The sequence below is a fragment of the Protopterus annectens genome, chromosome 8.part0 (genome assembly GCF_019279795.1).
Source record: "Protopterus annectens isolate FY-2018-M chromosome 8.part0, PAN1.0, whole genome shotgun sequence".
In the NCBI taxonomy this organism is placed as follows: Eukaryota; Metazoa; Chordata; order Ceratodontiformes; family Protopteridae; genus Protopterus; species Protopterus annectens.
Window position 1 is genome coordinate 174470629 of NC_056741.1, and position 22412 is coordinate 174493040.

General features: G+C 36.3%; 1 long non-coding RNA gene across 1 annotated transcript in view; it reads right to left on the bottom strand.

Moving 5' to 3' along the window:
* Positions 1-16299: 16299 nt before the first annotated feature.
* Positions 16300-22412, bottom strand: part of LOC122807982 — a 194896-nt gene continuing 188783 nt past the window's right edge. The window contains exon 3 of the long non-coding RNA XR_006365747.1: positions 16300-16365. This is a non-coding gene — a long non-coding RNA (uncharacterized LOC122807982). The remainder of the gene's footprint in view (positions 16366-22412) is intronic.

Below are 22412 nucleotides of genomic sequence, written 5' to 3' on the forward strand. Positions count from 1 at the left end.
ATCCCCATGATATCCCCAGCTGGCCTTTGAAAGGTACCTGTAGCTAGTATTTTCAGGCTTACACATACCTTCATATCCACTGGGATGGGTTCCCCTCTGTTTGTTCTGGCTCTGAGGCGTGGCTGGCACAGCTTCACAAGTTGCTGTAGGGTGTCCATGTCCACCTTGTAACACTCTACTATCTCCAAATCATGTAGCCCCTGGTAGGTTACCCTGGGTCTGAACACTCTTCTCCTCCTCTGGTGTCTGAGGTGGTTGTGTGCATCATCCTCCACACCACCTTCAGTCTCCAACACATGCTGGTGGATCAAAGCTATGGCAGCCCCTAACATGTACATACTAAAAGTTCCCCGTCTGTATACACCTATGGTGCAGAGTGTATGGGAAGTATGTGTGAGGTGCTTTTACACTTTATACTCTTGTGCTATGGATGCTGCTGATGTCATTGGGTGTGTATGAGCAATTCCAGCTGCAGGGTATCTTAATTATGGGTTTTACAGTGAGTACTGCAAGTGTGGGGGCTTTAGTGTGGAGTTATGCTTGCCTGCCTTGATTAATCTGTTGCCCTTTAATTCACTTTTAAACCTGGATCCCCTCCCATTATCAGGCATGCATCCACCTGCCGTCTTTCTTGTTTTGTACTTTCCCTACCCAGTCATGTGTTGCAAAATGTGTTTTGTAGCTGATATACTGCAAATCTGCTTTGGTCTGCTGTGACACTTTACTATTTTCTTTGCAGTACAGCCCCTCCCCTTTCCTGTTCTGCAGGTAGCTGCTTGCAGCCTTGTTAGCTGTTTTCAATGGCACATTGTATGTTCTTCGGTGTTAATTAGTCATTTGTACTCCAATTTCCCTGCTGCAGCATTTACTTATTTCTTTCCTATATCCTTCCTGTTTCAGCTCCAGTGCACGCTGCATAAACCCTTTTACCGGGTTTAAGCACATTTTCCTCTCTTTTCATGTGCATACTCAGTTACCTTGTGTACTCTCAGCTAAGCAAAGCTACAGCCAGTTCAACATACCCCTTATCCTGCAGCTTTACTTAGCTACGGGCATACCAGTTTAGCAATGCTCCATTGTGCTTACAGCAGAGGTGACACACCCCTCTCTTGATGTCATCTTTATCTCAAGGGCACACCTTGATGTTATAATGCTACACTGTGAAGTGCATCCCTACACCAGCGGGGAATCTGTGATTCACTATTACTCTTCTCATTTGCATGGCATTGCCTACTAATTCCTAGCTATCATGCATAACACTGTCACAGCCCCTTAGCAACCCTTGCACCATGGTGTGGTGTAGCATGCCTGCCATTGACTATTATGGGGAAATCATGATATGTGTTACATTGCAGTTTTATTCTTTATTTTTCTATTTTCCTTGCGATCCTGTTTGCGCGCCGCTGCCCTGCGAAGTGGTCGCGATAGTGCGAATAAAACTATTAAATGTTAATTTTATATTTTGTACATGTTGTTTTATGCCAATGGCTATATATTTAGCCATTGGCATATATTAACAATATAATACATGTGTTTGGTTGGCTGTCATGGCTCCGATTTTATGTTTGCCAAAATGTAAACCATTTTTTTATGGCTTAAATTTCTGCATGCTTACACTATGCCTGCACCACTTCTTGGATCACTACATACCTTCATTTGCATGCTACACTGCTGCACATGGGGTAATTAGCATACAGGGCCCAGGAGCTGTGCGGGTGTAGTGTACGCAGGTAGTGCAAGTGGGAAAAGCTCGTAACTGGATCGCTCGCCGTCCATATTTGGTGTTGGAATGCCAACACTACACCTGCACCTGGTACAAGCTTCATGAATGCTGGGGTATGTTTTTCATGATGCAATATATATATTTTTAATGATTATTTAGTCACTTTATATATGCCATTGGTTATATAGACCTAAGTGTTTTGTTTTATTTTGCATAAGAGGATTTTTGATCCCTTAAACTAAAATAACATGGAATTGTTAGAGATTTTGAATAAGTTGGCAGCTGATAAGAATGATATTGAAGTATTTAATGTTACTAGTTAAGCTGGATCAAGTGAAAATTAAATGATCAATGATATGTCTGTTTTATGTGCAAATAGTTTCATTAAGTTAACAGCAGCCATGAAAAATGAGTGCTCTAATATATGGCATATCAAACTGTTTAAGGCTTATAACGCCAGGGGTTTAACTCCACAAGATTTATGGACATGCTTACAATCCCTAATAAAGCAAGGGGATATTATCTTGTTAAAAGAATGGAGGGAGGCCCAAAAGGCAGCATCTATGTCTTCTGTAAATATTTGACATCATTTTATGAATATAGCATTGCCAAATCAATGTTGGAAGTCTCTCAGTTATGTGAAGAGACAAAAGCATTTGAAAAGCATAGTTCAATTAGAGAACATTTTCTTAAGTTGACTAAAGAGTTAGTAATTATTGAGAAAGAATTAAAAGAATGTAATCAGAAAATTTCATAGATCTTAAAGATTATACTAATAGTAAACCATTTAATATGTCAAAATTGTTTACATTTTCTAATAATGAACACAGGCATATGCAGAATAAACAAAAAAAGAAAACATCTATTTTGAAGAAATCTGGTAATGTGACAGAAACATCAGCTGAGGATTTGTCTTTGGCTGAAGATTCGGATGCTGAGTTTGTACAGATGTCCCCAGTAGTGAAGAAAAGAAATGCTAGTAACCTCTTGAGGTTAGAAGAAGAGCTGGTCACAAACACAATACAAACTCCATCTCTAGAAATGATATTACATCTGTTAATTCTGAATTAGATATTAACTTTAATGTGCACAATATCTCTTCTGTTGAATTAACAAGTACTGAGGCAGACTTGTTAAACAAAGGATTGAATTTTGTCCCCAGATATTTTGTATCTGAAGAAGTTTTTGCAATTTATATCATAAGATTCTGTAGGCAGTTAAATCTTAAGATATTTTTTCAATAATGATGTAAGAACTAGTGACACCACTGACAAGGAGTTTAGATTTAGACAATTATATTTTATGCTCCCCACTTAATAAATATGTTGCTATCTTCCAACAGCAAGTACTTAAGAAATTACATTTTAATTTTAGACTGAGTACTGATACTATTAAAAGTAAGTTGTCTAAGGCACAACAACAAGATTTAAGTAATCTTAGAAAGAGAAAAGGTGTGGCAATTAACAAAGCAGATACAGGAGGTGCTGTAGTTGTCTGGGACTGGACAATGTATTTGGCAGAAGTCCAGAAACAACATTCAAACTGTCATTTGTGTCAGAAGATGGTCTTGGATCCTATCCCATAATTTAAGGTAGATCTTGAGAAATGTTTGCAGCTAGCTGTGGAAGAAGATATTTTTCGAAGGACACAGGGTTTCATGTGACTGTCCAGGATCCTGTACAGCAATATTTTTACATGCTTCCTAAAATCCATACACTCCATCCACCCAGGTAGGCCAGTAGTACCAGGAAAGGGTTCATTAACAGAACCTTTATTTGAGCACTTAACAAAGTATTTAAAGCCTTTACATAAGGGAATATGTTCTAGGATTCAGGATACTACCAAGTTTTTGAACATCATGCAAGATATGCAGTTAGAACAAGGATGGCATATGTGTATGCTAGATGTATCAGCCCTTTACAGTAGCATACCACATTGGGCTGGACTGTTGGCATTGGAAAATTGGCTTAATTGTATACCCCTATACAGCTCAGGTTTTAATACATTTTTGTTGTGTTTGACTGAGCTTACCTTGACAAAAATGTGTTTTATTTTGATGGTGAGTGTTATCTTAAACTTAAAGGTACAGTAATGGGATCATCTTTTGCTCCCATTAATGTGGATTTTTTCATGGGATATGTAGAGGAGCATATCATTTACAATCTCAGTCATAATTTATTTTTGGAGACACTTGGTATTTGGCACAGATACCTGGATGATTGCTGGATGGTCTGGAAGTCAGATTTGGTGTATCTGACTGAGATTGTAGAATATCTAAACAAGAACAAATGGGAGATAGAATTTATTGTACCACACAGTCTTACTAACATCACCTGTATGGATGTAAATATCTCCAAGCAGGTTGCTGGTACATTAAGAAATAATGTATGTCATAAATATCCTCTATTTAATACTTTGTTGCATGCCACAAGTTGTCATCCAAAACATATTATTTGTCATATATTCAAATCACAGTTTATAAGGATTCATAGGATTTGTTCTTCAAATATAGAATTAGCTAAACAAGATAGTTATTTAACTGAGAGATTTTGTAAAAGGGGATATGGAAACCATGATGTTTTGAAGGGATGTGATTCAATTAAAGATGTGGATAGAGCCCAATTATTGTGTTATCAAAACAAAAAAGTTACAAATACAATTAGGATGATTACAACTTTTGGACAAAATATGCCTCTTTTTAGAAATATTGTACAAAAGCATTTGGATATACTTTTGTTAGATAATATACTGAGTGAAATTATGCTCTCAACATGTCTATTTTCCTATCGTAGAGAAAAAATTTGGGGGAATATATTTAATCATTATAAAGATAAAATTCATTTTAATGAGAATAAACAGACTACTATTCGGGTGAAATTGATAAAAGTTGTCAGCCATGTGAACATTGTTCCATATGTAAATTTGTGGGTAAAATAAAACAATTTATAAAAAGAATGCCACAAATGTGTTTGATGTGTACACATTTTGTAATTGTAGTTCACATTGTGTAATCTATCCTATGTGCAATTGTTCAGCATTTTATATAGGACACACATCATATCCTTTCAGGATACGTATTACCGAACATCTGAGTGACATTAGAAATAAATGTATGTCAAATACTTTATATAAACACAATTTAAAGCATTCCACTGCTAAATTTACAATTATTGCAATAGATAAAATTTCATACAATAGGGGGACAAATCTGGATGGCATTACATTTTGAATAAGGAGAAAGCTTGGATCATCAGGCTTAGTGGATTATTTTCACCTGGATTAAATGAGCACTTATAATTAGCCAACAGAAGCTGTGTTGGTATGATTTAAATATGTTTTGTCTTCATGTGATTTTATAACACTGATGAAGGCAGCTTTTGCCCAAACCGGTCTGTTTAATATCTCATCTTTTGGATGAGGTTGTGATATATTCATTAAAATGGATATAATTCTGCTTTTATGACCTTGTAGTGTGCTGCCATTTTTTGATTTTGACCACTTTCTCATCCATCAATAACTATGGTATTCTCGTGAGAAAACGAAAAACCTTCATTGTTGTCACTCAAAGGCCTAGAATGAGAAAAGACATAATATACTCTTTTTACCATAGAATTCTCTCTGCCAATGACTTGTTTGTGTGTCTGAGTAAGCATATGGAGTTCATCAGGAATACGGTGAACAGTAACATTAAGCAAAATATCACCTTCACCATTGTTCTCAATGTGGGAAACTGAATTATTAAATGAGGTAACAATTCCACCATGGTTCGAAAGATTGAAGCTTGTAGCTAGTCCAGCCATAGGAATGCTCTCAAAAAGCAACCAGGAAAAAAACAAAAGGCAACAAAGGGTTTCAAAACCAAACTAAAATCACAATAAAAACCTTTTCCTCATGGCTGTAACTTCTGCAACCTAAAAACTAGTGGGAAAAAATAAAAACATACATGAAGAGATAGTTTGAGCACTTCTGTTCTTTTAATATTGAACTTCATCAAAAACTATTGAAAAACATCATTAAGCATATTTAAATATAAATAAATTTAATTAAAAATGACGTCATGATTCGAACCATCCAATTAAGAGACATATTTGAGCTTTTCTGCATGTTAGCCCAAACGAACTAACTTCACTAACTGTATCTGAAGTATTTATTAATAATACCAAAACCCTGTTTTACATGCCTCTTCATCCTTGGTTCCCAAGCCTTTTAGCATACAAACAAAATGCATTTGTACTCAAATGTGCAGCACATTCTGTTTGTATCAGTATTCTTGACTGAAGGTTATTTTCACTGATATACTGAAGCTGCCACCCCTGGGATTCAGGTTACTGGCTAAGGCTCTTGCCACCCCTATAGTGCCTTTTTTATGCAAAGTTCAAATGGACAAAACCACCACCGTAACAGGTACAAGCATGCAAAATCTGAAGGTAATGCTACTCAATGCAAAAAAGTCTAAACCTCAAAATGCACTCTCTCAAGGCACTCCTAAAAATGGAGAACATCGATATCTGTGCAGTAACTGAGACCTGGTTCAAAGCTCCAAGAGCACTCCTGCAATACTAGGCTACAACTCTTACCACATTTTTCGGCCACCAAACCAGGATCAAAACACTAAAGGTGGAGGAGTGCCTATATTCACCAAGGATATTCACACCACCAGGCTAGTTGCCCAACACAATGCGTCTAAAATTCTCCAGGTGCAACTAACACTAGGTAAGACTGCAATCCAAATTGTAGCTTCTGATGTCGCTAAGGTATGAGTGGCTTTTTCAAGTTCATGCTAGATTTGTTAACATGTTACAAAGATATATATATATATATATATATATATATATATATATATATATACACATTAGAAAACAAAACTTTATCTGTATGCACTTCTTATAGTTTATATGTGCATTTTTGGCAGGGATTTTACTTTCTCAGACAGCCCTTATTAACTTTCATCACAGCTTTTATTGTTACAGTTGGTTATCTTATACTCTTCTTTTGTTATTTCAGGGAAATGTGCTGTACTATTTTGTCAATCAAACAGGGGTGTTAGGCTTCTAAGATGGCCCACAGACACCTCTAGGAGAGTGCTGGGTACAATGACAAGTGATTGGCAATTTTATAAAACTGACCTTTCTGTTGCAAATGTATATACATATTTTGTGAGAACTGAGTTGAAAACATTTATAACGATCTAATTATGTGGTATCCTTGGTTTGTACAAACTGTCATTTGCCTATTTGATGATGGGAGAGACAAGTACCATTTGCCAGCACACGCGTAGAGAATAATTCCCTTAGTGTTACACACAACCTGGCAGTTAATGGAGTGGAAACCCTTTCTGTTTATGTACATTCCCTGTTCCCTTAGTGGTGCTTTGATTTCAATGTGTGTGTAGTTTATGGCACCCCAGAATTCAGGGTAGTGTGCCGCAGGGTAGATATCCTGTATAGTTGTTGCTCTGTCCTGGGGTGTGCAGAGAAAATGTATGAAGTGACTGTCATGTTGTAGTATAGCATTCAGGAATTGATGTAGGATCTTGGACACTGATGCCAGTGACGCCCCCAGCATATCCATTGTTGGTCTCTGGAGGGTTCCTGTAGCTAATATTTAAGTGATACTTATACCTCTCCACAGGTATTGGTTCCCCTTGGTTTGCCCATACTATCAGTTGAGGATGAGAGAGATTGTAGAGTTCCTGTAGTGTGTCTCTAACCATCCTATAGTGCTCTGCAATTTCCACTTCATGTAGTCCATGAAAAGTTAAACAGGGTCTAAACACCCTTCTACTTCTTGGCCAAGGTCTATTAGCATCATCGTCTGCTTAGAGATCGACTTGCTGCACATACACATATATAAGACCAACTGTAGCCCCTGACATGTTTTCCATGTAGAGTAGTTTCTGTGGCTGTATTCCAATAGGTTTTGGAATTCACAGGCAAAACCTGCACTGAGTCTACAATATTGCTTCATAGCTTGTTGAATAGCTACATCATCTTGGATTGGTTGTCTAGCATACAATTCAGCTGCTTATACAATTAGCATGCCATGAAGTTTACCGCATTTGCTCAGCTCTATATGGTTTGTAGAGCCTCTTACTAAATACATAATAGCTAGCTACAGTCTATGCATCATGGTGTAATGCTCACACAGTTTTAGCACACTGTGTAGGCTTTATTGAATCCAGCCCCCCAAGAAAACAATAATGCCCAACACGGTGTGTATTTACACCCCTGGAAGGGCATTAATTTCACATTAACACACACCCTGGAGTGCACTTAGAGAATGGGCTCTCTGTAAAACTGTTGTGTTTTATTTATTTTTTTAAGTTCTGTATTTTTTTATATATTTTTGATGTAAAAAGAGTTCCTCCACCTAATGTTTCAAACTTTCTGTAATATATGTTAGTAATGTTGGAGGAAGCATTTTACATAAAAAATATATACAAAAAATATATAGTACTTAAAACAAAAAGTAAGTAAAACACCCTCTCTTTCTCTGTCATACACATTTCACACGTACACTTACATATACACACACATTCTCCTCTTGTTTCATACTCACATTGACTCACAGAAACATAACCTCAACCTCGTGGCACAAAAAAAATGTGGACAAAATCAAAAATAGGGACAAATTTTAAATATTGCTGTTATAAACTTAGAAAGCTGCTAGAATAAAAGTTTTGTATTATAATGCATTTTTCAAAGGATATAATAAAGCTTGAAACAAAAATGCCTGTTAATATTTAATGAATTCACTCCTCACTCATTTGCCACAAAACTTCATAAAAGCACATATTTTATGAGGAACAGAAAAAAATATGAGGCAAAAATGTGGGCATTCTGTGAAAATTTGGACAGATGAGAGATATGTACACAAGACCACTCTCATTCTTTCTCAATCTCTCACACACAGTCTTCTCTGCTTTCATACACACATTCACTCATACAAGACCACTCTCACACTCTCTGTTGATCTCTCTCACACACACACACACACACACACACACACACACACACACACACACACACACACACACACACACACACACACACACACACACACACACACAGTCTCTTCTGCTTTCATACATGCATTCACTCACACATGAAGACAATAACATAAACATACTGATATACATACATACTGTACTTGCACACACATATACACTTTTTTCCTGTTTATTTTTTTTTTACACTTGCTAAACAGCAAAAGTGCTGCTTAGCAAGTGTAAAATAATGGTGACCATTAAGTTTTCTCTATATGAGCTCCACAGCAGCTTGATATCCTGCCGTGCAGCAGCGGACTCATTTTTCAGTGGGCATTAGTTCTGTATTAATACATGCTGGAAAATGTTTGTTCTCCAATCAGGTTGCTGATGAACAGATTACCCATTATCTAAAAAAAGTTAACATCTGCTAGCTGTCAGTGTGGAGGTTCACCTTAGAAGCTCCAAATTACATTGTTTAGAAATGGTTTTCCTGTCTTATAAGTGCTATGTGCATATATTTATTTTTAGTAAAGACAGCAACAGCAGCGAATTAGGGAGGATATAATCCAGTTTCAGCTACAATATGCCATCTTCAGCAGATGTGGAATAAACACACATCAGCTTTAAATAGTTTGCATAATCGAATGCACCAAACACATTCAAACAGAAACCATAATGAATAATATTATCAGCATTGTGTTTGTCCATTCATGATATAAATATATCCTAACTTGTTAATTACATATAATAATCATAAAACACATTTCTCTTCACTAAATTATACTTTTATAATATTTTGCAATATGGTTTGTTTTAATTTGTTTGGCAAAGTAGACAATGCGTAATATTTAAAGCCAACAAATGGTTCATAACATGTACATACTTTCTACATAGTTGTTATCATATCCATACAAATCTGAGCTCTTGCTGAGAAAGGCTTGGGGCATTATACGTATGCATGTTTCTAACATTTACTTTCTGGTAGTATTATTTTACACTGTTGTTTAACAAGCAGGAAGTATACATTCTTATTTAACTTTGAATCTGCTGGGTGATGTCAAGTACCAATTGCATAAATACAGAATGAATTTTGTTTTATGTATTGGTTTAACCTGATGCAAGGGCTCTTTTATAAACCAGAAATTATAAGAAGGTATTTTGCTTTACTAAATTTTAAGTAAATCTATAATTATTACATTAGTTAACTGGTTATAATGCACTTACATCCTGAAGTGACATGAAATGTTCCCAATATTCTATAATATGGTTTGGGTTTGGAATTTGTTCGGTGCTGTATATGATGCAAAATAATTAAAGTTAATAAATATTTTTTTTAGCCCCACAGAAGAAGGCTTTTTGTAGCTGAAACCAATTCAGATTCTGCCTAATTTGTTACTTTTGCTGTCTTCATTGAAAATTAACTGAAATATTTACTTAAGGGTGCTGAAAGTGGAATCCCAAATGTTTGATCCATGCATTCCACCATTTCCAGCATATATATAATTACAGTTGAGAAGAGTGAACACATGTATAAGTGAGCAGATTAAAATGATGTAAAAAAATCAAATAGTCATGAACAAAAAGTCTTTTCAGTGAAGGTTTTACCAGGAGGTAATTTTTATGTTTGGGAGGATGGCCTAATGGTTAAGGTGCTTGCCTTGCAAGCACAAGGCGCAGTGTTTGAGTCATAGAAGGGATAATTGGCTAGGCTTAAATGGCTCAGAAGGACAGTTAGCTTAGTACTAATCTATGAGTCATTTGAATGAGATTATGCAGCAGGGTAAGGAAGGTTGTCTTTACCCTGCTGTTGTGCAATCATGGAACCGATATATACACACATACATATATATATATATATATATATATATATATATATGAATAGCAGTTGGTGTGGGGTGCAGCCAGGCATTAGTTTTACTTTTCCTTCTTTATAATCATTTAAGTTCTCTAGAAAAGGATCACTCTTTTAAAGTTTGTTCCTTTTAGCATCTGTTATTTCAGTATAGTTCATATACATACCTATAAACAGAAATATTTTCCCAGGGGAGGACTCATAACATTTAAAAAGAACAAATTTATTAAGTGTCATATCTAACAGGTTTGACCTTCTCTTTACAACATACCTCTCAATGGTACAGATTTTTGTAGAATGTTCAGATTTTTGCCTTGTATTTTTAGTCTGTTCCTCATAAAATTTTGGGTTTCTGGAAAATCACTGAGGATTAAAGTAAACAAATAATGACAGGCGTTTTTGTTACACACTTCCTACTCTTCAAAAAAATTCATGCTAACTCATAATCTGTTATTCTATCTGCTTTCTAAGTTTGTAAGAGCAATATTTAAAAATTGTCCCTATTTTTGGGCCTTTGTCCTCCCATTATATATGACTTTGTCCAGATTTCTTGGTCTTAGTGTGTGAGAGGTAAGCTTTCCATTCATTTTTAAAGACAGCATTATCTAGAATAGCAACATATGGCAGCTTGAGACTCATCCAAAGTAGGTAAGGGGCCATGATTTCAGAATGATGTAGTAGTCTGTAAATGAGGGTGACTCACACGGTATGTAAATTTAGGAGTCTGAAGAAGGAAGAATGACAAAAGGCAAAACCTAGTACTGCCCAGAGGAAAAAAGGGGGTCGGGCCTGGACAGTAAAGAGATGACTTCTCCTTTCCTCAGATTCAAGTGTATAGGACATAGGAACAATGAGAAAAGCAAGAGAATATTTAAAGTTGGAAGACTGACAACTGGCATAAGAAAATATATTTCATAGAAAAGTTGGTGGACCACGTGTGGGTAAGTTTATAGTGTAGGCTGCCAAATGTATGAACTTGTGTATTAATTAAAGATAACAAGAATGGAGGTAAGGGGCAGTTAAGGGGCAGTTAAACTGAGGCTGATTACAACAATTTTGTGGAGATGATTGATTAATGCTAAATTTCTATTAGTTTATTCATAAAATTCAGAGACCTGACAAATGACAACCACTGAAATCGCTACAGTACGAAAATCTTGTTTTCTTTAGCAGTCTGGTTTTACTTGTGCAAATGATCATTTTTAAACTGGGTCAGAAGAGGTACAAGTAATTTATCCTTTTATGTGTTGGAAACAAGAACTGGACATAAAGCTGTGATCAGATTAAAATATGCAGTTCTATAACTGATACTTAGCTCTATAGTAAGTTTCATATGACAGAGAGCATTGCAATAACATTTGTTTCAGTTTTAAGCCACCTTTTGATTGACTTTGACATTACAAAAAAAAACTGTCAGCACAAAAGCAATAATGTGGCACTGGGCCTCTACACTCTGAAAGGGCATTATTTACATAATAACACATACCCTGGAGGACATCATTGCCCTTAGGGAATATATATATATATATATATATATATATATATATATATATATATATATATATATATATATCAGCGTGGAGAGAAAGGACTGGAGAATAAGCATAATTATGCCAGTGTACAAGAACAAAGGGGACATCTACAACTGTGGGCAGTACAGAGGCATCAGACTCCTACGACATTGCATGAAAGTTCTAGAGACGGTGATTGGTAAATGGATATGCAGAGTAGTAGAATGCAAGACAGGAGATGAGCAGTTCAGATTCAGATCAAGATGCAGCACAGTCGACCCGATGTTTGCTGTGAAACAGATACTTGACAAGAAGCTAGAGATGAGGAGAGAGTCCAACTGGGCATTCCTAGCCTTGGACAAAGCATATGGCAGGGTCCCAAGAAAGCTGATCTGGGCAGTACTGTGGTGGTTTGAAGTCCCAGAAACATTGGTAGAATTAGTGCAGGCTATGTACAAGGACCCATTGACTCAAGTACGGATAGTGCACAGCCTCAAAGAGAGGTTCCCAGTGGGAGTGGGTATACACCAGGGTTCAGCTCTGAGCCAACTGTTGTTCATACTGGTAATGGACTACATTAGCAACAGGTCTGAGGGGACAGATCAACAAACTTGCTGTATGCAGACCACGTGGCATTGTAGGCAGACTCTGAGCAAGAACTTCAGCAAAGGATAGGAGAATGGAATGCAAAACTGAAGGCACATGGGATGAACTAAGCACAGATAAGACAGTGGTAATGGCAGCAAATTGGGGAAATCAGAAGAAGCTGAGAATTGAGACAGAAGGAAAGATAGTGGAATAGGTAAACAGCTTCAGGTTTCTGGGAGGGGTGAATGAGGAGAAGGGAAGTCTGAATGAAGAGGTCAAAGCTAGAATCAGAGGGGCTGCAGTCAGGTATAGTCTTTGACAGAAGAATGCCAAAGAAGCTGAAAAGTAAGGTGTACAAGACAGTGATGTGACCAGTACTACTGTATGGTACAGAAACCTGGGCAGTAAACACAGGACAGTTAAAGAAGCAGAGCTGATGGAAATGAAGTGCCTGAGGAGGGTGGCAGGATGCACACTGTGGGAAAGACGAAGAAATGAGGACATAAAAGCAGAATAGCAGATGTCAAAGTAGCTCCAATTGCACAAAAGATCAAAGAGAACAGATTACGGTGGTTTAGACACGTGCAGAAAAGCAGAAGACAATCTGGTGAGGAAGATTTGGGACAGACAGGAAGAAGGTAAGAGGAAGCGAGGATGTCCAGCAAAGAGGTGGATGGATTGTGTTTAAGAAGATCTGCGGCAGTCAGGCATGAGTGTTGAAAAAGGCAGGAGTGTGGCACTGGAACGAGAGAGATGGTAACAGTTAACATGATACCCTGACCCCATGTAGAAAATTGGAAAAAGTGGGCTGATGATATATATATATATATATATATATATATATATATATATATATATATATATATATATATATATATTTATATGGATCTAGGACTATTAAGTTCAGTAGTCTGAATCCACAATAACCAAACGTACTTTAACGAAAGTGCTGTCACTGAAAAAGCACTTTTGTTAAAGTGCATTCGAAAAAAAATCCAAAAAACAATAAATCTTCTTTTATGCATGGGGGCAAACTCCCCTGCACCCCCCATGTGGGGGGCTATGCTCCCCACACCCCCCTACTTTTATATTCTCACTCCAAGGTCTCACTACAGTGGGGAAAAGGGAATTCTCCCTTAACCGCGCCATAGTGTGACTGGCACAACCAGCATACATAACTGAAAGTGCTGCTTCGGTGAACAGCACTTTCCGTTATGTATGTTCAGTGGTTTCTGCTTCAGCAGAAAGTGCCGTTGGGGATCTGTACAGATCCCATATAGATATATATATATATATATATATATATATATATAACTAGATTTTAAGTGATGTGTAATATTTGCAACTACAGCTGTGTCAACATTGCCTGTCATGAATAATGTTTGAAACTAAAATGATGTCAGTATGGTGTGTTTTCATTTATATAAATGTAAGACTGCCTATATCACGTGATAATTTAATAAAAATTCTTCTTGTTTAAAAAAGACTTTAAAATAATTGTGAAAGTGGTTATTTCAGATGGATGGAATTTCTGTAGTTCTGTCTTGAGAAAGACAAAGTATTGTAACCTACTACCTTGGCTGATTTTGGAGTAAAACAAGCATGTTCTGCTTCATTGGGGTGGAAATCTCTGTATTCATCCTCCATTGCCGTATGTGTTCACTGTTTAACACGTTTTATGCCTTGTACATGATGAATTTGAAGTGTCTAGATTTCATTTCAAGGTGATGTTGAATCACTAGGAGTATGAATTGAAATTCTGTCCATAGTGAAAGCAGCGTTTTTAAACAGACTATAAAATTGTTAGCAATTCCACATCAAGAACAGAGACATTCACAAGCGCAAGCTTCCATAGGCACTGCACATATTATCTAAATCAGCTTCCAGCACTGTTAAATTTCTACTCATGAATGTCAGCATTTAGTTAAGTGCTTTGTATACTCCAGGCTTATATGATTTAATGCAGATATCAGGACATTGCTTGACCAATTGTTTGTTCAAATTAGATTTTTTTTCTTTTTAATTTCTTGTAGGAAAAGAACAAGAGTCATTTGCCTTTTTTATACCACTTTCCTTTTTTATCAGACCAGTGGGTGAAAGTAAATAATTATGTAATTAAACACAAACAAAGGTTTAAAATATTTGGATTTTTTTAGTCACAAGGGCAGCAAAATAGGTGATATAAGTTGATGTTGGGGTATTGGGTCTGACAAGCTAAGCAGTTTTAATGCATGTTACTAGACATTTTATAAACTATGACAAAATGCGAGGAAATCATGCTTTGTGATATGTGTTGTGAACAGTAGCCGGTCATTCGACTCCAGCAATTTAAAAAGATACCTTTACGGTTTTACACAGTAGTATAAGTAGTTATATATCCATCCATCACCACCCCTTTTTCCCATTTTTATGCATGGGGTTGGGGTGTCACTTTAATGGTTACAATCAGGGGTTGGGAGGTTGGCCTTGGCTGAGAAAGGCTTGGGGCATTATATGTATGCATGTTTCTAACATTTACTTTCTGGTAGTATTATTTCACACTGTTGTTTAACAAGCAGGAAGTATACATTCTTATTTAACTTTGAATCTGCTGGGTGATGTCAAGTACCAATTGTATAAATACAGAATGAATTTTGTTTTATGTATTGGTTTAACCTGATGCAAGGGCTCTTTTATAAACCAGAAATTATAAGAAGTTATTTTGCTTTACTAAATTTTAAGTAAATCTATAATTACAAACACAAGGTGTAGGGCTTGAGTCTCACAAGGGATAATTGGCTAGGCTTAAAATGTCTCACAAGGGCAGTTAGCCTAGTACTAATCTATGAACCTAAATCTATGAACCTATGAATCATCTAGAGCCAATGTTTACACTGCTAGATGGCTAGTCCTGCCACAGTAGTTCTCCCACACCACACACTGACACCTATGGCAAATTTAGAGTGTCCAGTCCACCTACTCCATGTCTTTGGAATGTGGGAGGAAAGTAGAGCTCCTGTAGAAAACCCACCTGAACATAGGAAGGACGTGCAGACTCTGTAGAAAAGGCACCCCAACCAAGAATCAAACTGGGGAATCTTTTGCTGTAAGACAACAATGCCACCTCTGTTTCCATTTTTATCATTTCTTAATCATCAGTAAAGAATCTTCAAAACTCATTTCAGGTTCCTTAAGGCTTTTGACAACGGCAGTGTAAAAATGCAAATTATTCATTTATGCCTGCTGCTGTCTTCCACAATCTCTATATATTTTCCTTATTTGATGGATTATATGACTAAACATCAAAGATTAGCTTTGTCCAAATTCTACACATTTTATGGTAATTTTGTCTGCCATCTATAAGTTGTACAGAATTTGGATACGGTTAATCTTTGATGCTTATTTAAATGATATTCTTTCATGCCCCTGTACTTACTTTTCTAGGGATATAATATGCTGTCCCATTTTCAAGATAATTTCAAAAATCTCAGACTTACAGTAATTTGTAAACACTAGAGAAACCTTTACCAGGTAGTTTTTAAATCACAAATTTCTTATCTTTCACACACAGATTGAATGTTATTGATGAGTTGGCAAAATATTGTTTGCTTTCTTGTAATTCTTTACTGAGGTTTCCAGAACTGATGCAAAAGATCCACACATTTCTTACCTATTTTTGCAAGATTCTGAATAGACTGATGCAGGTTACTTGACAACAAAGTATCTGGAAAAAAATAAAAAAATGTACAGAATATGAAATGCAGGCAAGGATAAAGCAACAAGTGGAAAAACATTTAAATCATTTGTATGTAATTCACATTGCCATTTACATTCAATGAGATTCAGTTTTCCATTCTAAAGTTTATGCTATAACACATATCCATGTAAAAAAGATTTACAAACAATGCCACCTGCTGAAAATATATGAAGTATAACATTCTACCTGTATAAAAAAGCATTTTTGGGTGAAAATAGTTTTCAGTGCAATGGCCAGTCTTTTGTTAATGTAATGATATAAGTCAGAGTTCCTGTATGTTAAGTTTACCTAAGGAGTGAGACTGAGTGTGGTCATGTGTACTCAGTACTGCATCTCAACTAGCTAATACAGACAAGTAAGTAAATAAATAAATAAGCAGTTTGTTTAAAACATAAAACACTGCATTTACTACAAGACAAAATTCTGTCAAACATTTCATTAAATAATGTCTGTGTGTTGTTTGCATTTGTTCTGGACCTGCAGGTGTTGTGGAACTTGCTGACAACCCAACACTGCTTAGTGTTTTTGTGCAATGGTCAGCAAAAGATGCAACAATGCATCCTTTATGAAACTGACAATGTCTGACTATTGTCCACCAGTGCTTTAGACATGCAGGCATTATGAAAGCTTGCTGACCACCACTCAATGATGCTTAGCATGTTTGTGTGATGGAAGACAAAAGATGTAACAATGTATCTTTTATGAAACTAACAATGTCTGCTTGTTGTCTCAGTCATTACACCATGTTTACATTGAGTTGAGCAATGTGCAAACAAGATTAGCTAAGGTCAGCATTTATTAATATTGTAAAAAAAAGTCTTTATAAGTTTTCATCACTAAAAATTAAATGTGGGACTTGAACCATGATCGACATATACTATGTGCTGTGTGTTTCATTGTGTTCACTGGGTGTGCTACACTCACTTGATTTACAGCTTTAAATTATGATATCTTTATCACAGTAACAACTTGTATTCATTTTAATTTATTTCACTGTTTCACAGCATTTGCTCTAACTTGCACTTCCCTTAAATATTAATATTAAAAAAGGAAACAAACAACATTACAAAACACCTTTTTACACACCTTGCAGATCTTTACACAAATCTGAATTTGAACCATCAGACTAATGAAACAACAAAACGTAATAGGGGTGTCTGATTTCTCTTAGGCACAGAAACAACTTTGTAGCAGTTATACAAATCATTCTGCATACAAGTAAGTCTCATTACCTCCACAATATTAACAAGACATATAACACTTGTATGTTGTCAGTTGTCAGTACATGTGTTGCTTACATATTTACTGCAATGAGTGATCACACAACCCTTTATGAGTATTGTTTGCACCGATGCAGCTCTGTCTTCTCTTTATCTTGTGTTCATTCATCTCTTATCTGTGCTGTACTCTCAGGCATACAGGCTGTAGGGCATTTTGTGTCACTGTCATTAAAATGTATGATAACATTACATGACAGTAAAAATACAGTTTTCAGGAAAGGGAGTAGAGTTTAGCTATGAGTGAACTAAAATGAGAAATGTGTGCTGTTCACTTCCATTTTAAAGCTTGCTACAGTTACTTCTACACTTTGTAAGTGTATCCTGGGTGACTCACTCACTGCAGGTAAGATAGTCTGACTTGCTGTTGTGTCTTCCTTCTTCATACAACTAATCACAGTTACAATCCATTAGCAACTAACACATAGGAATTGCCTACACTATGTTTACATTTACTACATGAAGTCAGATATTTGAGATTCAGCAATTCTAATGAGTTCATACCTCATTTGCATCTCCACCATGCACACAGACCTGAATCTACACTATAAAAAGGTGACCATGTAGCTAGGGAACTTGATGGTGAGGAGATTTGTGTATGTGGATAACACAGATGATCGCTATTAATTTTGATTTATCGGCACATAAGTCTTATGATCTTGCTAAAGTATGATTGTATTTTTCAAGTGCATGCTAGATTTGATAAAGTTACAAATATAATTTTTATATATATGCATTAGAAAATGGAACTTTACCTGTATACACTTCTTATAGTTCACTGTTGTCATAGGTATTTTTGGTGGGCATTTTACTTTCTTAGATAGACAGCCATCTTTCTTCATAAGTGTTATTGTTACAATTGGTGATCTTACACTTTTCTTATGTTACTTCAGGAAAATGTAATGTACTATAGTGTCATTGATACAGGGATATTAGGCTTCTAAGATGGCCCATACACACCTCCAGGGGAGTGCTGTGCACAGTAAGAGGTGATTGGCAATTATATAAAATTGACTTTTCTGTTGTAAATGTAAACACATATTTTGTGAGAATTGAGTTGAAAGCACTTATAATAATGTTATTTTATGGCATTCCTTTGTTTGTACAAACTGTTATTTACCTGTTGTTTTAGGTGTGTTGGAGCCAAGCACCATGAGCTAGCAGACACATTCAAAATGATTCCCTTAGTGTTACACATGACTTGTCAGTTAATGCAGTGCAAGCCCTTTCTGTTTATTTACACCCCACCCTGTTCCCCAGGTTCTTTGATTTAAATGTGTGTGCAGTCTATGTCACCCAAGACTTCAAGGTAGCATGCTACAGGTAGAAATCCTGCATAGTTGTAGTTCTGTCCTCAGTAGAATGGGGAAATATATGTAGTCAATGGTATTTTGCAGCATAGCACTCAGGAATTGATGTAGAATTCTGGATGCTAATGCCTGTAACATCCCAACATCCCCTGTATATCCCCTGTTGGTTTCTGGAAGGCTTCTGTAGCTAATATTCTGAATGCTACACATACCTTAGTCTCCATGTGTTTTGAATCCCCTTGGTTTGCTCTTGCATTCAGTTGAGGAAAACAGAGGTTGCAGAGTTCCTGTAGTTAATCTCTATTCACAGTGCAGCACACTGCAATTTCCATCTCATGCAGACCCTGAAATGTTAAATGGGATCTAAACACCATTCTCCATCTTAGCTGCAGCAACACAGACTTGGGTCTGTTGCACATACACATGTATAAGAGCAACAGCAGCACTTAACATTGTTTCCATGTAGAGTATTTTCTGTTGCTGTATTCCAATAGGTTTTTGAATTTTCAGGAAAATCTGCACTGAGTCTACACAATTGTTTTATAGCTTGTTGAACAGCTCCTCCTCCATCTTGGATTGTTGATTAGCATACAGTTCAGCTTCTTATGCAGTAATTAGCATACCATGATGTTTACCATATTTGTGTGGCTCTACACAGCTTGCAGAACTGCTTACTGCATACAAAACAGAGCTCCACTGTGTGCACATTGTGGCATAATGTGCAGATGGTTTTAGCACACAGCACAGGCTTTATTCAATCCAACCCTGCCCAGAAATTAACATCTGATAGCTGTCAGTGTGGAGGTTCAGCTCAGACACTCCAAATTTCAGTATTTAGAAATGATTTTACTGTCTTATAAATACTGTATCTCTCTCTATGTATCTATATCTATATCTGTATCTATATCTGTATCTATATCTATATATATCTATATATATATATATATATATATATATATATATATATATATATGGGAACACTACACAATCTCAAAAGTTTGAAATACTGAATTTCAAACTTTCGGGACCATATAGCCAAAACCCAAAGTCCCGAAAAACCAGAAGTGCGAATTTCAAAATCCCGATTATCGCAAGTTTGAAATTCGTGCTGCAGGTGTTGCGGTATGGTCAAAGGTCAGGCAAATATTTCTGTTAAATTGTGTTGAGTAGGGATGTAGTGCGCAAGTTTTTGCTGTGACTGTGATGTGTGTGTGTGTGTGTGTGTGTGTGTGTGTGTGTGTGTGTGTGTGTGTGTGTGTGTGCGAGGGGAATGTAGACGTGTGGTGGTGTATTCATGTACTTGTCTGATTAGTGTGACCTTGGAGTTAGAATATTCAAGTAGGGGTTGTGTTGGGTGTACACTCCTGCTTGTCTGTAGGTTAAGTTTGTGTGTTTGTGTTCTGGGGATGGTGTGTGTCTGTGTGTGGTGTGTGCTGAGTGTAGTTTTTGGTAGTTTGAATTTTGCAGTTTTGGTATTTCGTTATTTTGTGTTTTGGGTATTTGATGTCAGGATTTTGGGCGTTGGCAGAGTGAGGTTCGGTAATTAGTAGTGGGTCCCTATATATATATATATATATATATATATATATATATATATATATATATATATATAGAGAGAGAGAGAGATATTTAGATATATAGATCGCTAGATATAGATATATTGATTTAACTTTAGGAGCTCTTTTATAGACCAGAAATGTTAAATGAAGGTAATTTGCTTTACTAAGTTTTAACTAAATCTATGGTTATTAGATTTAAGGAAGTGTTTAAAATGCATTTGTATCCTGAAATGACTTACAGTATTCCCAATATTCTGAAATATGGTTTGTGTTTGGAATTTGTTCGGTGCAATAGATGATGCAAATTATTTAAGTCAATAAATGTGCTTGCTTTAGGTCCACAGAACAAGGACTTTTGTAGCTGAAACCAGTTCAGATTCTGCCTAATTTGCTGCTTTTGCTGTCTTCATTGAAAATAACTTGGAAATAATTATTTAAGGGTGCTGAAAGTAGTCTTGTATTTGCCGCATATTGTTTGATTCATGCATTCCACCATTTCCTGCACATTTTTTGAATTGGAAATGTGTGTGCATGTCTGTGTTTATGTGTGTGTGTGTGTGTGTGTGTGTGTGTGTGTGTGTGTGTGTGTGTGTGTGTGTGTGTGTGTGTGTGTGTGTGTGTGTGTGTGTGTGTGGATAGATTTGGATATATATAGTTACAGTTCAGAAGAGTGAACACACATATCATTGAGCAGATTAAAATGATGTACAAAAAAACATCAAATAGCATAACGAGCAAAGTTCTTTTCAGTGAAGGTTTTACCAGGAGTCATTTGAATGAGATTGTGTTGTAGTAGAATAAGGAAGGTTGCCTTTACCCTGCTGTTATGTAATCATGGAATTCATATATATAAATAGCAGGGGGTGTGGGGGTGCAGGCAGGTATTAGTTTTATTTTTCCTTGTTTACAATAATTTTGAATGCACCGGAAAAGGATCACTCTTTTAAAGTTTGTTTGCTCCTTTCAGCATCTATTATTTTAGGATACAGTGATATACACACACATACCAAAAAAAAAAAAAAACCTTCTCCTGGGGAGGGGGAGACTCTTTCAGTATAATAACATTTAAAAATAACTGTTTTATTAACTGTCAGTTTTGACCTTCTCTTTCCATTCATTTTTAAAGACAGCATTAAAAACAAATTGTTTCTGTATTTCACAAATGCTGTGGAATAGATGTGTGCAATATTAATCTGCTTATAGACAGAAAGAGAAAAAGTATTAGTTCAGATTTTAGAGCCTCCCTGTATAATGACTGCAACCACTAGGCTCATAGGTAAGTACCAGGCTAGCTGCCCTTGTGGGCACCTTTAAGTCTAGTCAATTTCCATTTTGGTAATTGAATTATCCTATCTTGTTTGATGTTATATCGGCCTTAACCATCCCATGTTTGATATTTGTATATTGGCCACATTGAGAATAACTGGGATTATATCATTAATAATTTGAGGGGCATGTGCATGGAATTAAACATTTTTGTTCTGCATCTGTCCAAATTTGATTGCCTCCACAGAATTCCTGTTTGCTCATGTTTGAGGTTTTGGATTTTGAGAGGAAGAGATTTCTTAGTTTACCTACCTGTAAAACAGGGAATAGCAACACATGACAGCCTGAGACCCATCCGCATCAGGTAAGAGGTCATGATTTCAGAATGATGTAGTAGTTTCTAAATAAGAGTGACTCACATGGTATGTAAATCTAGGAACCTAAAGAATGAAGAACTACAAAAGGCAAAACCTGGTACTGACCAGAAGAAAAAAAAAGGGGGGGGGGGTGATGCTGCTCAGTAAAAATTTGAACTCTCCTTTTTTCAAGGTCATGTGTATTGGACAGAGATGGAAGATGGAAGAATGGGAAATGGCATAAAG